The sequence below is a fragment of the Rhinatrema bivittatum genome, chromosome 9, assembly GCF_901001135.1.
Source record: "Rhinatrema bivittatum chromosome 9, aRhiBiv1.1, whole genome shotgun sequence".
NCBI lineage: Eukaryota > Metazoa > Chordata > Amphibia > Gymnophiona > Rhinatrematidae > Rhinatrema > Rhinatrema bivittatum.
In genome coordinates this window covers 37,340,030-37,353,244 of record NC_042623.1, presented here as the reverse complement: position 1 = coordinate 37,353,244, position 13,215 = coordinate 37,340,030, and the positions used below count along the sequence as shown (strand labels likewise).

The window sequence follows — 13,215 nt, the reverse complement described above, 5'->3', positions numbered from 1 at the left end:
TCAAATATCTTCTTGAGCTGCACTTCGAGCTTCCTGTCTTGAATATCCCGAAGGGCCGTCGCCCCCGTGACCGGGATAGTGGGCCTCTTCGTCACCGCGGGGACCGCTGAATCCACCTTTGGAAGTCGCAGGTGCTCCAGCGCCTCCTCCGGGAGCGATAGAGCTTATCCATGGCCTTGCTGACTTTCAACCCTAACTCCGGGGTATCCCAGCAGCACTGGATCCATATTGGCCTCCTGGCGGACCACCACGGGTGGAGCCTCTATCCCTAGATCCTGGAGAATGGCCGGGATGAGTGGCGACAGTTCCTCTCTGCGGAACAGACGGACTACCTTGGGGTCACCCCCGTCCGTGCCTGTGTACCTTCTCCCGCGCCGGGCTGGGCGGAGCCATCCGCCCCCGTCTCCTCAGCCCCCCTCGGGGGCTCCTCGAGACCATCAGTATCCGCCGTGGAGGAATCTTCTAGATCTGACTCCTGAGGTACGCCCCGGGGAAGCCGTTTCCCTCGCGCTGGCTCCTGGGCGAACATTGCGGTCTTTTTTTTTTTTGCCTTGCGCTTACTCGGTGGGGCCTGGTTGGAGCCCTCCCCAGAGCCCCCCCCCCCCCCCCCTCGGGAGCGCTTGCTGCGCTTGTACTTAAGTACCTTGCGTAACAAGACCGTGAAAACCTCATAAAACGACCCGGATTCGGAAGAATCGGCGTCGGAATCCCCCCGGGGCCGAAGCCCCTCCTCGGCGCCCCCTCCCGCCGCGCCCCGCTGCGGGGATAACGCGGGAGGGAGAGCCGAATCTCCTGCCGCGGTCCGCGAGAATTCCTTGCCGGTGGCCAAAATGGCCGCCGCTCCCGCGCTGAGCGGGAAAATGTCCTGAGGCCTATTACTGGGCCTACCCCTCGCGGCGGCGAACGCGCGATCCGGGCCCGAGCCCCCCGCGATGCCCCGGATGTTGCTTCACCGCCCTGGATGCAGGCCGAGCAGAGGCCCTCCCTGGACAAACGCGCGCGCGGCGACCCGCAGGCCTTGCATGAAGAACCGCGCGGCATGCCGGCGACCGCGAGAAGTAAAAAAACTGAGGCGCGTCAAAATTAAAGAAAAACTAATTCGGCGACCTCCCCCCTTGCCAGCGGCGCCCCCCAGCGCGAAGACGACGGAGCAGCGACGCCGAAGCAACGGAGAGCCGGCCGCAACAAAATAAAAACAGAAACTCTTTTTTTTTTTTTTTTTTAAACGCTGATGCTGGCCGCTGTCCCCGGTCCTAGAGCCCTAGTCCTGCAGGGGTGAGTGAACCGGGCTCCCCGGTGTCACCCCTGATGCTGCCACTAGACCAGCCGGGTCCTCGACCCTGGCAGCGGCCTCAACCGGGGGAGGGTAGTCCCCTCAGGACCTCTCAACCCCCCTGGGAGGCAGGGCACCCGAGACTAAAGGATTAAAAGAAAACCCTAATTTGGCATATAAACAACTAGGCCTAACAAAAAACCTAGCCCAAAAATTCAAACCTGACTAACACCAGAACCAGGTCAGGCAGGGCTGTGACTAGACCTGCACCATCTACTGGAGACAGAGTAAGACTGAGGGGCTGTGACTGGCACAGGGGCTTATATGGCTCCGCCCACAAGTTTTAGTCTGTCTCCATCTACTGGTGCGGAGTCACAACCCAGGTGTCCTGGACTGATCCTGGTACGTACAGGGAATGGGGCTTTGTTCTAATTGTAAACCACCTCTATTGCGGCTTAGGTGGTACATAAGAGTTTAAAATAAATAAATTTGTTTTAAAAAGTACACGTGGGCTTCCATAATGTGCAAACTTTAAACCAGGTTAAAAATAGGCCTTTCCGAGCGGTGTGTTCAGGTTGGGAGAGGAAAACAGCATGCGTACATGGGATTTTTCAAATATACATGTACTGTTTTGTCCTCTTTTGGCCATCTACATATATAGCAGGTGCAAAGTATTTGGCCATTTTTATCCTATGTACTTTATACTTGCTAATTTCTCTCTAAAAACTAGCAACAAAGTTCGCACGGTAAAAGTACCTGCATACTTTGCAGCTAAGCAGCCTTTTGAGAATTACCCCCTTAAATTTCCATATTTAAAACAATGCAAGTTCTCCCTCCCCCCCCCCCTCCCCTCATTTACACAGCCTGTCAATCTTGTTCCCACCACTGCCCTCTGTCTGCATGTTTAAGTGCTGTTGCAATGCTGGCCTCCACCTCCATCATTCATAGGCCATTCTAGGCCTTGCCATGTCCCATGTTTAAATTAACTCATTGCCGCCCCCCAAAAAATATCACCTCTAAGTTTTTCAATAATCCAAACCACTATCAAGCTTATTGAGGCTGTGTCCAAGCAGCCTGCCGCCCTGTGCCTGTTGACGTTAAGGTTGGAACTCTGGCCACGTTATGCAGGTTACACCAGCCTTCCTGCAAGCCTGCTGCAGCTGTACCACCACCGTCTGTATTGGCTTTTCTCCCCTTTTTGACCTTCAAAAGTTCCATATGACTGAAGAATTCTCTTCCCACCTGCATTCTGTGTTTGTCCCAAGCATTTTTAAGCTCTGTGTCTGTGTTGCTTGCCACTATCTCTGCTGGTAGGCTATTTCAGGCATGTACCACCTTAGTAAATAAGTCAATAGGAACCTTCCTTACTGATGGCATCTACCTGCAAAAAACCTGTATCAGTGTGTACATGGTGTTTTGCGGCACTGTCCTGTGTACCACAGAATATATGGATTTGAATTTCCTTTCCCCCTGCTCTCTGATCTGTTAATCGAAGGGTGTCCCTATATATTTCACAATGTTTACATTTTAAAAGTCTGGCAAGTTTAAAATTTAGATTTAATAATTCTCATCTTTTTGACACCAATATGTATATTAGAAAACACTAAGTTAAAACTCTGTTTCCTCTCTCCCTAAGATTATCTCACCATTTCCCCTTCTTTCCTGATCCACTTTAGGTCTGTGCTTGTGCTCTCCTCCTCTTTCTCTAGGCTAAGTCTCCGTTTTTCATCCCCATAAAGCCCCAGTTCCTCCTCCTGCCTTTGCTCTGTTTCATCGACCCCTTTTTTTCCTTCTCCCTTCCCTTTCATGCTGTAGCAACAACACAGTACCCTGCTGGTACTAATAATATGTGAGTGCATCAGAAGTGCACTTCTTAAATGCTCCTACTTCCTCTTGTGCCCTATTGGTTGCGAGCGCTCATTCCGAGAGCCAATAAACCTTAGGAGGAGGTGGGAACAGTGGTGCTTCCTGTCCCCACAGCACACTCTACAGTCGCATCAGAACTTTACTCACCAAACTTCAGATCCTGGTCATCACTGGAATATAATGTGATGCTGTAGCACTACATGCAGCAGCAAGAAAAAGACTACACCAATCGTAGTGCTGCAGCTGCAGTATACGGGGCTAGTGGTGCCAGTATATCTACGGGGGATCCGTTTACAGAGGGACAAGTGTCGTCCGTCTGTCCCCCCCCCCAAGCAGGCTTCTAGTGGAATGAGTTATTTGCAGCAGCAAGAGAAGGCAGCTACAATACTGTAACTGCGGTGTAATACATAAAATTACATCAAACAGGCACTGCTGGTACATCCATAGGAAGACTGTAAAATCACACAGAATATATTTCTTGCCCTAGCCCCTTTTCCATACCTCCCAGAAAATGATCAACCCTGTATTCTGACTATTATGCTAATTGGAAAACACAACAAAACATTTGCCTTCTCTTGCAAAAACAGTATTTTCTCCTCTCTCACCCTCTTAACTCCCTGCTGGTATCCCACTTCTCAACGAAAGACTAAGCAGAGTCAGCTTGAATTTGAGGCATTCATGTTAATGTGCCTTTGTGCAAAATTCAAGAGAAAGAACATCAGTATTTTGGGGGGGGGGGGGGGAGAAAAATAAAAAAAGTAGAGTCCAAATAAAGATGAAAGTGACAGATCGGTCCTACTCAGTTTGAGGCAAAAATGTGAGCATTGCAAAGAGAATGGGGGAGATTCACCCCATCCTTAACTTGTACAGTTCATTATTTTGTTACCTGTTCAGCAGTGAGGAGGATTTGGACGCTGCAAGTGTAACCTTGGGAAGCACAGGCCCCTCCAGTTGAACAGAAGTGAATGCTCTGACTTTTTCCTCCTCTGGAAGAAACCACTTTTAAGTACACTTTGGAACTGTGCCCCCTGCGTCCTTCAAAACCAAAAGCTTAGGTATATAGTATGTAACATGTGATGAGAGCCTAGGCTCCCCCCACCCACCCAGTGCCATCCCGCCCTCTCTCTCTCTATAGTAACATGGAGGGAGTGGCAAGAGACAGGGTAATCTGACACCCAGTACAGTGAGCTGTGGACACAGAAACAGAACCCAGTTTATCCCTAACAAGTTGCCAGATCATGCACACAGCATTATGCTCTTGGCTGCTCTTTCATAACAAACACAGGAGAGAGGGACAGAAAGAAAGTGAGAGCGTGGCAATGTATGAGTGAAAAACAAAAAAAAAAAGACACAGCAAAAACGTTTTGCAACTTCTGGTCACAGCAAACATTAATAAATTTAAATTCTGCCTTCTCCCAAAAAGAAAAAAAATTTTTTTAATAGCTATAAAAGAATATAGATTCTTTCAGTGACATTAGCTAGGAGATCTGGTCCTAGCGGTCAGAAGTTCTGAATGTCTAACTCTGATAACACTAAGTTACTTTGGCTAAGCCTCACACCTACGCACACTGCTGACTTTAATCCCTGGACTGCTTACTTTTTGGTCTGGGGTGTGACTGTTTTTCCTTAATCTCACTCAGTCTGTAGTGGATATCAATCTTCCTTCCTCTTTTCATCTTACACTCATCCCTTTCATTTCACCCAAAAGGTGGAGATAGCCAGACTGTTTCCTCTCCATTTCATTTCCTGATAGTTTTGCTAAGAGACTTTGCTGTGCCAGCTCCAAGAATGGACAGCTCCATCTCTCTTTCTTCCGTTTCCCTCTCCACTCTCTGGTGTTAATCTCACTATTCTTGCTCAGAGCCACATTAACAATGATAAAGGCCATTTATTTTTATCTTGGATTATTACAACTTTCAGGTTTATGACTTCTTCAATTCAGGGTAACAGGCTCATATTCATGCTTTTCTGTTAACGTAGTATATAATCACACCTCTTTGCATTTTCTGCATTGGTTACACTGGTAATATGGGTCAGACTTTAAAAGACAAGAGTAAACCTCCACAGACAAGAACAAAAAGTGACATGCCTATGGGGGATAATATTTTTCAGACCAAACCACTACATCATTAACCTTAGGATAAGGATACTAAAAAGAAAATTTCCAAACTAGCCAATAACTTATGACATCTGAAATTAAAATGAACAAAGACTTTGAAACAGACACACTGATTTCCTCACTCATTACCAGGCACAGTGACCTATAACTTCTATTTGTCTTCTTCAATACTCACCCTTCTCTAAATACATCCCCCCATATCCTTTTTCAATAAATAATATAATAATTCATAAAGCTTTAAAAACAAACACTGATGCTGTAATCTAATCAAATGGTTCTCAACCTTTTTTCTGTCGGGACACACCTGATAGATGTTTCTCACATGCTTGACACGCTGAACACATGATCATCATAGGGCTAAATGTAAAAGTACAGTTTGCATCCACAGGAATCCCCCTGACCCACAATTATGGATGTAAAGCAGAATTATGACATTCCCCGTACAACTCACCTTACAAAAAATATATGCTGGTTCTAGTGTCATCTCAGTAATAGCAACACAAATTCCATCTACCAAGCTCAATAGCCCTACTTATGAAAAGACAGCAGTTTATCACTACTGCATGTCCTCTTGAGAAAATACAACAAATAAGACTGATACAGTAAAATACCTCACCTTGGTCACATACACAGAACCGACCTAACATACTACCAGGATCTGCAGTAATAAACAAACTAATCCGCACACAGTTACACTTGTATTATGGAACACACGCAAACAGTAACAACCCTATCTATGAAAAGGCAGTCAATCAAGAAAAATAAACTTAAAAAGCCACCTTTACTAACCCCCTCCAGCAGCTCTCCTACTCCTCTTCCATGCAGGCCAGTAGCACACACCAGAAGCAGTAGTGGCTGAAGCTCTGTACTCATGGTCCTCTTCCTTAGGGCCCACGACCAGTCTCTCTGTCTCACACACACACACACACATACCAGTTACACCCCCATGACCAGTTTCTGTCTTTCACACACCAATCATCTCCCGGCCAGCCTCTCTCTGACATACACACCAGTCACCTTCCCGATCAGTCTCTCTCTCTCATGCACACACAGGCTTCCCACTTCCATGTTCCATCTTACATATACAAGCTTCTCACTCCCATGCTGTGTCTCACACACACTCATGTTTCTCACTCCTACGCTAGCTCTCTCCACATGCACAGGCTTCTCATGCCCACAATCACTTTCTCTCTCACACACACACTCCAGTCATCTCCCTGACCAGTCACTTCCATTGTCTCTCCTATACACACACACACCACCTGACTAGTTTCTCTCAATCACACACATGCTCTCTCTCACACACTTTACATAGATGATCTCAATCAAATGCTCTCACTTACACACAGGCTGGCTGTCTCATTTACTGCCCGCCCCCCCCCCCGAGCACAAATGGTAGCTGCAGCAGCCTCCTCCTCTAGCCCCTGCAGGTCAAGAAAGAAGAATCCCATCGGCCATGGGAGGCTAATTCTGCTGTCTCCTGTGCCGATTTCTGGCTGTTTCTGGTTTTGCTTCGGGGCTGCTGCTGCCGACGCTAATTTTTCGTGCATGGCTCTTTTCTTCTTCCCACACCTGCCCTGGAACAGGAAGTGATGTGCAGTGGGGTGCACGGGAAGAAGAAAGGCCCAGCAGCAGTTGCCAGCCTTCACCAACACTGATGCCGTTCCCATCCAGGCTTGAACGTGCTGATAGCCCGGGCGGCAAAGGCAGCAGTGGAAGATAGCCTGCCTCTCGCTCGGTGAAGGAAGAGGAAGGAAGAGCAGCAGGAGACCAGTAGCACGCGACACACCTGCCGCTGCTTGACACACCAATTGAGAAGCGTTGATCTAATCTACCATTTACTTGCACAGTCAGGCAATGTCATCTTTAGCTCATTTTGCAATGGCTTCATGAAGTCACAAATGTATTAACTTAGTCCAGTAAAAATATCACTTACAACTTATTTGTTGAACTTTTGCTTCTACCTACATTCTAGACATACTGATGTCAGTCACACCTCTTTTCAACTATTCTGGGAAAAAAAAAAAAAAAAGGGGGACCACATCAAGCCAAACTTCAGAGGACTTCGCTGAATCCATCACTCTTTTAGCATTCAGTTCAAGCTTGTCTTCCTTATTTTTGCAATATTACCTGGACTGTCTACTTACTATCTTTTTGACCATTCTTCAAACTCATCTTATTTCATCTTTCTCCCAACTTTTATTAAGACAAAAATCCACATGCATTACAGTGCTGCAGTAAGATCGGAATATCATTAAACAACATATTCCAAAGAAAAGAGGTGAGCCTTCAAAGAGGATTGGAAGTGATGACATGCCAGACAGAAGGTATAACACTAGATAATTATCTATCACTATCTGTGTTCTAAGATGAAGCAAAGAGAAGATAAGTATATATTTGTCAATGAATTGACATCCATGTTATTACAAATTTCTGAATATAAGTTATAAAAGATGAAACTAGAGGTTTACACTTTTTCCTCTATTGGTCAAAAAACAATAAACTAGTACTTTACAAATTTTTGCCTATCATAATTTAAAATACAATTTATGATGAAGAGAAAGTGACATCTCAGGAAGTATCAAGTTTCTTCTACACACGGACCACATCTCAACAAACCATCCACTGCTCTTCTACATGCACTGATTGCATATCACCAAGGTGATAATGAGTGCTGTCCGTATATATTAAACAAAATACATATTGTTCATCAATGATTATCAATCTTTTTTTTTATATTTCACAACACAGTTTAGCATTTGTTCACTCCTTGAGACACAATGAACTAAATTTCAGTCATTATTTTCATTACAAATAACATAGTAGTGCAAGCCTCCAAAGCACAATCTAAAACCCCCACACAACCCTTTCACCTGCTACTCTCATGTGATCTCTTGCACCCCCAATTCTCTCTCACAGATTGCCCTCCCCACTTCCATATGTGCATTCCTTTCACCCCCACCTGTTTTTCCTCCCACTTTCACCCCGGGGGATCCTCTTCTCCCTACCTCCAGCTGGCAAAAGAGCAGTGCATCTCACCTGCGCCTGCCTCCTGTCTCAGCCTTCACTGTGAGGGTCAAAAGGGTGGTGCCAGCAGATCCGGTGAGATGAAGGGGCCATGCACATTCAAAGTTCAGAGTGAAGTTGCTTGATAGGAGGGAGACACGAGTAAGCAGCACAGCTCTCCTCCTATCAGCCAGAGGGAAGGGGTGAAGATCACATGTCACCTTAGAGTCTTTGGCAGGACAATGCACTGATGTCCTCTATAAACAGATTGTTCTCTCATACCAAGTTTGTTTATTTTTTGCCCATTTACATTTGATATAACACACACTATACTTTTATAATGCATGATACTAATAAAGTTCTCTGAACTGAACAGAGAACGAGAGGAAAAAAGAAGGAGGAATAAAACACAGGACAGCATGAAAAAAAAAGACAAATTGGCAACAGTGACAGTTTAGTAGCAGAGCAGAGCTTAGCTCAGCTCACAAGAAAAATCTCACAGGCTACAAGGTAGGCTGTCTAGCACGAGTGCAGAGGTTTATAAATAGAAAATGCAGAATGGTATTTAGGTCAAAGGTGACCTGCTCATGTTAAGAGACACTTAATTTAGTTATAGTACAAAGCTGGGAGGGAAGTCTGCCTCTCACAGGAAGTACAGGGAGGGGGGAAGGATTCAGAATCAGGAAACTTTACTGGCATGGTAAGTTGTATACGTGTTACCCAAGTAATATATAAAAGTGGTTAAAAAACCCAAAACAAAATATTATATAACAGTTTCTGGTTTAGCCTGGGCTATAATTATACCCTCAGCAGCTCTTCCTAGAAGTGCCGAGACATTCTCCGGTGCAGGTTTTGGTAAAATCCCACACCCTCAGTATATTTTCCTATAGTGCCTGAAGCTATGGTATGTTCACCTCCACCCGACCCCCAATAATTCTTGCTGAAAACATCCAGGAATTCTCTTATTAAGCTGGGCGGTGTGATCACACCCTAAGAAGTTCTCCCTTACAGCACTATGGCATTCTTTGGCTGTGGTATAATCAGATTCTTACTCCTTTGTTCTCCCTGTAGTCATTTACAACAGTTTTCATGATATTAGTATTTCAGAGTTAATAAGTGTCTTTTAAAACAGCAACCTGCATATGTTTTGGCCCCATCCCAGAATGCTTTGAGACTGCCCCCTTTCTACACATGTATAATGTGCACACGAAAGCAGAATATATGCACATATGTTTGAAGGTTATAAAATAAGCATTTATGCATACATGCTAATTTTTACTCAGGCAAGTCTTTGAAAATTCACCTCAATAGGTGATAAGTAAGCTGAGCAACTTAGATTTGGGGTCTAAACTTGGTAAACTGGTTGTCGTTATGCTCCACGATCATAGTGTGCCTCTGGTTAACCTCTTACTGATTGTCTTAACCTTAGACTAAACCTCCTGACCTGGTTTGCCACTTTAACTTTTTTTTTTTTCTTTTTGATTAAGCCTACTCTTCAGTAAAAACCTGCACATATTTTAAATTGCAAAGACATGAATTACATTAAAATGGCTTAAGTCTTGACAGCCTCAGTAGAGAAATAAATTAGACATTAATATTAAAATACAAGATTACTTATCCTTTAAGAAACCAGGACTATGCTTATGGAAATTAGTGGTAAATATACAACTTGCAGATGAGTTGGAAAAAATGAATAGGTTTGGTAATATCTAAAAGATGAGAAATGATTGTCTTTCACACTTTTATAAATTGTATACTTTGATATCATTGAGAACCCTTCTGGAGTGAAAAAAGTGATTTACTTCAAAATAGCACCGATGACGAAATCATATTGTGAACGCTGAAACTTTTACATTGATGATAGGGGATTTAAATCTTATTTCTTTGATTTATATTCTGCTTTTTGGCACTTCAAAGAGGATTACAATCAGGTAGTTTAGGTATTTCCCTATCTCCACAGGGCAAACAATCTAGGGGCCAGATTAATTAAGGATTTTCTCCCATTTTGTGTCTATCAGAAAAACCCGTAGTGAATCAGATACTAACAGCGATATAATACAGTGCACTCAGCCGAGCGCACTGGTTAACCCATGGTTGGCACACATTCACAAACCGTTATGCAATAAGGGGATTAGCATATCCAAAATGTGCATCTCCCCCCCCCCCCCCCCCATGCAAAAAATAATGTGCTCAATTAATGAGCACTCATTTTTCTAATCTGTGCCTGTGCATAGGTTAGGAAAACAGACGTTTATAAAATTGAGCGTCCCTTTTCCTAACCCACTGACAGTCACCTCTCCTGGGTGCCTGCTGCCAAGAAGTCACTAGGGGTGCACAATTTCCCCCAGTGCCTCCTTTTTATTGTGGCAGCCTATTTGCATATTGCATTGGGCACCCCGGAGAGGTCAATTGGCACACTTAGGAGAGCGGGCACTCAATCATGAGCACCTGTTTTCCTGCACGCTGATATTGCATTGGCCTGTAAGTTGGTACCTGAGCCAGTGGAGGTGACTTGCCCAAGGTCATAAGGAGCAACTGCAGTGGGATTTGAACCCTGGCATCAGCATTTCCAATTTACAACTGCTAATTATCTTGCATGTTATTCAACATGTTTGTGTACTGTTGGCCGGGTAGGAGGACTGGGTGAGCTGAGGAAAGTTCAGGCTGAAGAACTAAGTAGGTATTGATAACCTGGAGAATGACTGGGCAAACTAGTAGATTAATTGGTAAAACTGGTAAATTTCCCATATGTGCGCATGTTTTAATATATCAGTTTACATAAACAAGTCCCACTTTATTTTTTCACAAACTATACATGTATATTTTTTAAATAATTAGGAAAAGTACATTGTGTATATTCACAAATAAGGAAATGTGTGTGTAGTGGAGTAAAGGTACACACATTTTGTGATACCTATGGGTTCCAAAATACTATGGTAAACTTACACACAGCCATATTCAAAAGTATGTGCCACAGTGCACTCTTACTTGAAAGTTATCCCCATTTTATGTTTCCAAAGCCTTACCAAAAGCTAAGTATATACCAGAATCATCTAGTGCGCTCCCATGTTTTAACCCCTGGTCACATAAAGAAGTTGAACAACTTGCCTAATGATCTCCCTTCGGAGAAAAGTTATTTTGTTTAGCCAGCAATCCTATTATTTGCTGAATTCGTTAATCCACGACCCTTACATTTATTTTACTAAGGGCAATAAGTTCACTCCCACCAAGGCAATACTAACGTTTTGTGAGAAGGGCCTATGTTAGGCAGTAAGCATGTCTGACGGGACTGTACAGGAGGAATAAGGCATTCCCAACCTAGACCACGAGTCTTGGCTGAGAGCATCTCCTATCCGCCTCCTACTCAAGAGTTGCGAATAGGAGATCCTCCACCCGGTTAAGACGAATTTCTTTAATAGTTTCTGCTAGGGATGCGCTGCCACTTCGCCAGAACTTTACCCACTTCAGTTAGAATTTGTATTCTCTACAGCCACGGTGATTTTTAGGGGGCCGAGACCACTTCTGGTGGCTGCCGGTAAGGCTTCGCCAGCTATGAATAGAGAGACTGGACGTTGTGTTTGCAGGTTTCCAGGTCTAACAAGCAGGAGCGCTGTGTGCCCGGCCCGGGTACCAAGCTAAGCACACAGGAGCAGCCCCAGGCCTCTTACCTCAGAACAAACCGCGGAGGGCAGACAGGTCCTGGCAGAAGTCAGGAGGCCCGAGTCCCCGCCTGGAAGTGCTCAGCAAATCGGGAACGAGCTGAGGCAGACTCCAGCCGCCCGAGCTCAGGGACATAAGGCGAAGGCCCCGCGGGACGGGATGAAACAGAGCGGGTCAGCTTCCGTACCGCCGTTTCTCCCACGTGACATTAAAACAGGAAGTGAGCTCACGCGGAAGGCAGGAAGGACGGAGCCGCGCAGAGTGGTCTCCTCCTCCTCGGAGCCGCGTGGAGTGCGCAACGTGCTTCCGGCAGGTGCGCGGCGCCTTCGCGTTAAAGGTCTAATGAGAGGCTGGGGAGAAGTAAGTAATTTAGTCCTCATTCAGGAAGCATTATTGCTTTAAAATATGGGTGTACAAATGCTTACGTTTAGTGTAATGATTGAAGTCAGGAGCTGCTTTGCTTCTTTAAACTCTAGTCTGCGGCTGAAAAGATGGAAGAGGAAGGACTTTCGCTATGTATCAGCATGGCTGACCAAGGTCTTGCAAGCAAGCATTTCCATTCCTATGTTAAGTCCGAACTTTGATAATTGACCTAAAAAAAATTGCAAAGGAGCTATCAGCTAACAAAAATGGAGCTTGAGTACAATATTCTCCTCATCATAGTCCAAAATCAGACAGCAGGGAAGTCAAGAAAGCTAGAAAAACCGTCTGGATCAGGCCTGGCTAGCGAAGAATGATAGAATATCTAGGTTGTCAGTGACCAGCAATAGAAATCCCTCGTGCATAAAAGGGAATCCCACGGTTGTCCCTAAGGAATTCCAGCGATAGCTCTTAGAAGAGAGCGAGCCGAAAATGTTGATGGGTGAGTGGAGGAGTCTGGTTTGCCTCAAAGATCCAAACACAAACGAAGCCAAAAAAATGCACAATCCTAACCCCCCAAAAAAACTGTTTTCTAATGTTTTTGTGACTGTGGTTAAATGTATTTATTCTCTTGCTTGCTTCTTTTCTTCTTGGTTTTGTTCTATCTCAGTTATCGTTTTTCCTTATTTCTTTCTCTTTCAGACTTTTATTTACCATCTTCCTCATATTTTGCTTTTTCCTTTAGTCTCTTTGGCTTTCCTTTTTGTTTGCATAATATATGGTTCTTTATATCCTTTTATCGTTCTTTTGAGTGGTTATTTTCTTAAAAAAAAAAAAAGGCAGCTTTCACCTTACACTCCAACTGCAATGGGGGAGAGGATATAAGGGATAAAAGGTTCCAGGTTGGTGACCTAGCAGAAAATAACCACTG

The 13,215-nt window shown here is 44.7% G+C and overlaps 1 protein-coding gene across 5 annotated transcripts in view; it reads right to left on the bottom strand.

Annotated features, from left to right (window-relative positions):
* The window catches only part of CPT1B (carnitine palmitoyltransferase 1B), a 162,973-nt gene extending 150,749 nt beyond the window's left edge, over nt 1-12,224 (bottom strand). For 2 of the 5 annotated variants that reach the window (XM_029615240.1, XM_029615241.1), the window contains exons 1-2: nt 11,933-12,224; nt 8,298-8,447 (exon numbers count right to left, since the gene is read on the bottom strand). The gene's annotated coding sequence lies outside the window, so the exon portion shown is untranslated. Of the gene's footprint in view, nt 1-4,025; nt 4,174-8,220; nt 8,241-8,297; nt 8,448-11,932 lie in introns of those variants that run through there. The other 3 variants (XM_029615239.1, XM_029615242.1, XM_029615238.1) reach the window with 3 other exon arrangements.
* Nucleotides 12,225-13,215: the final 991 nt, after the last annotated feature.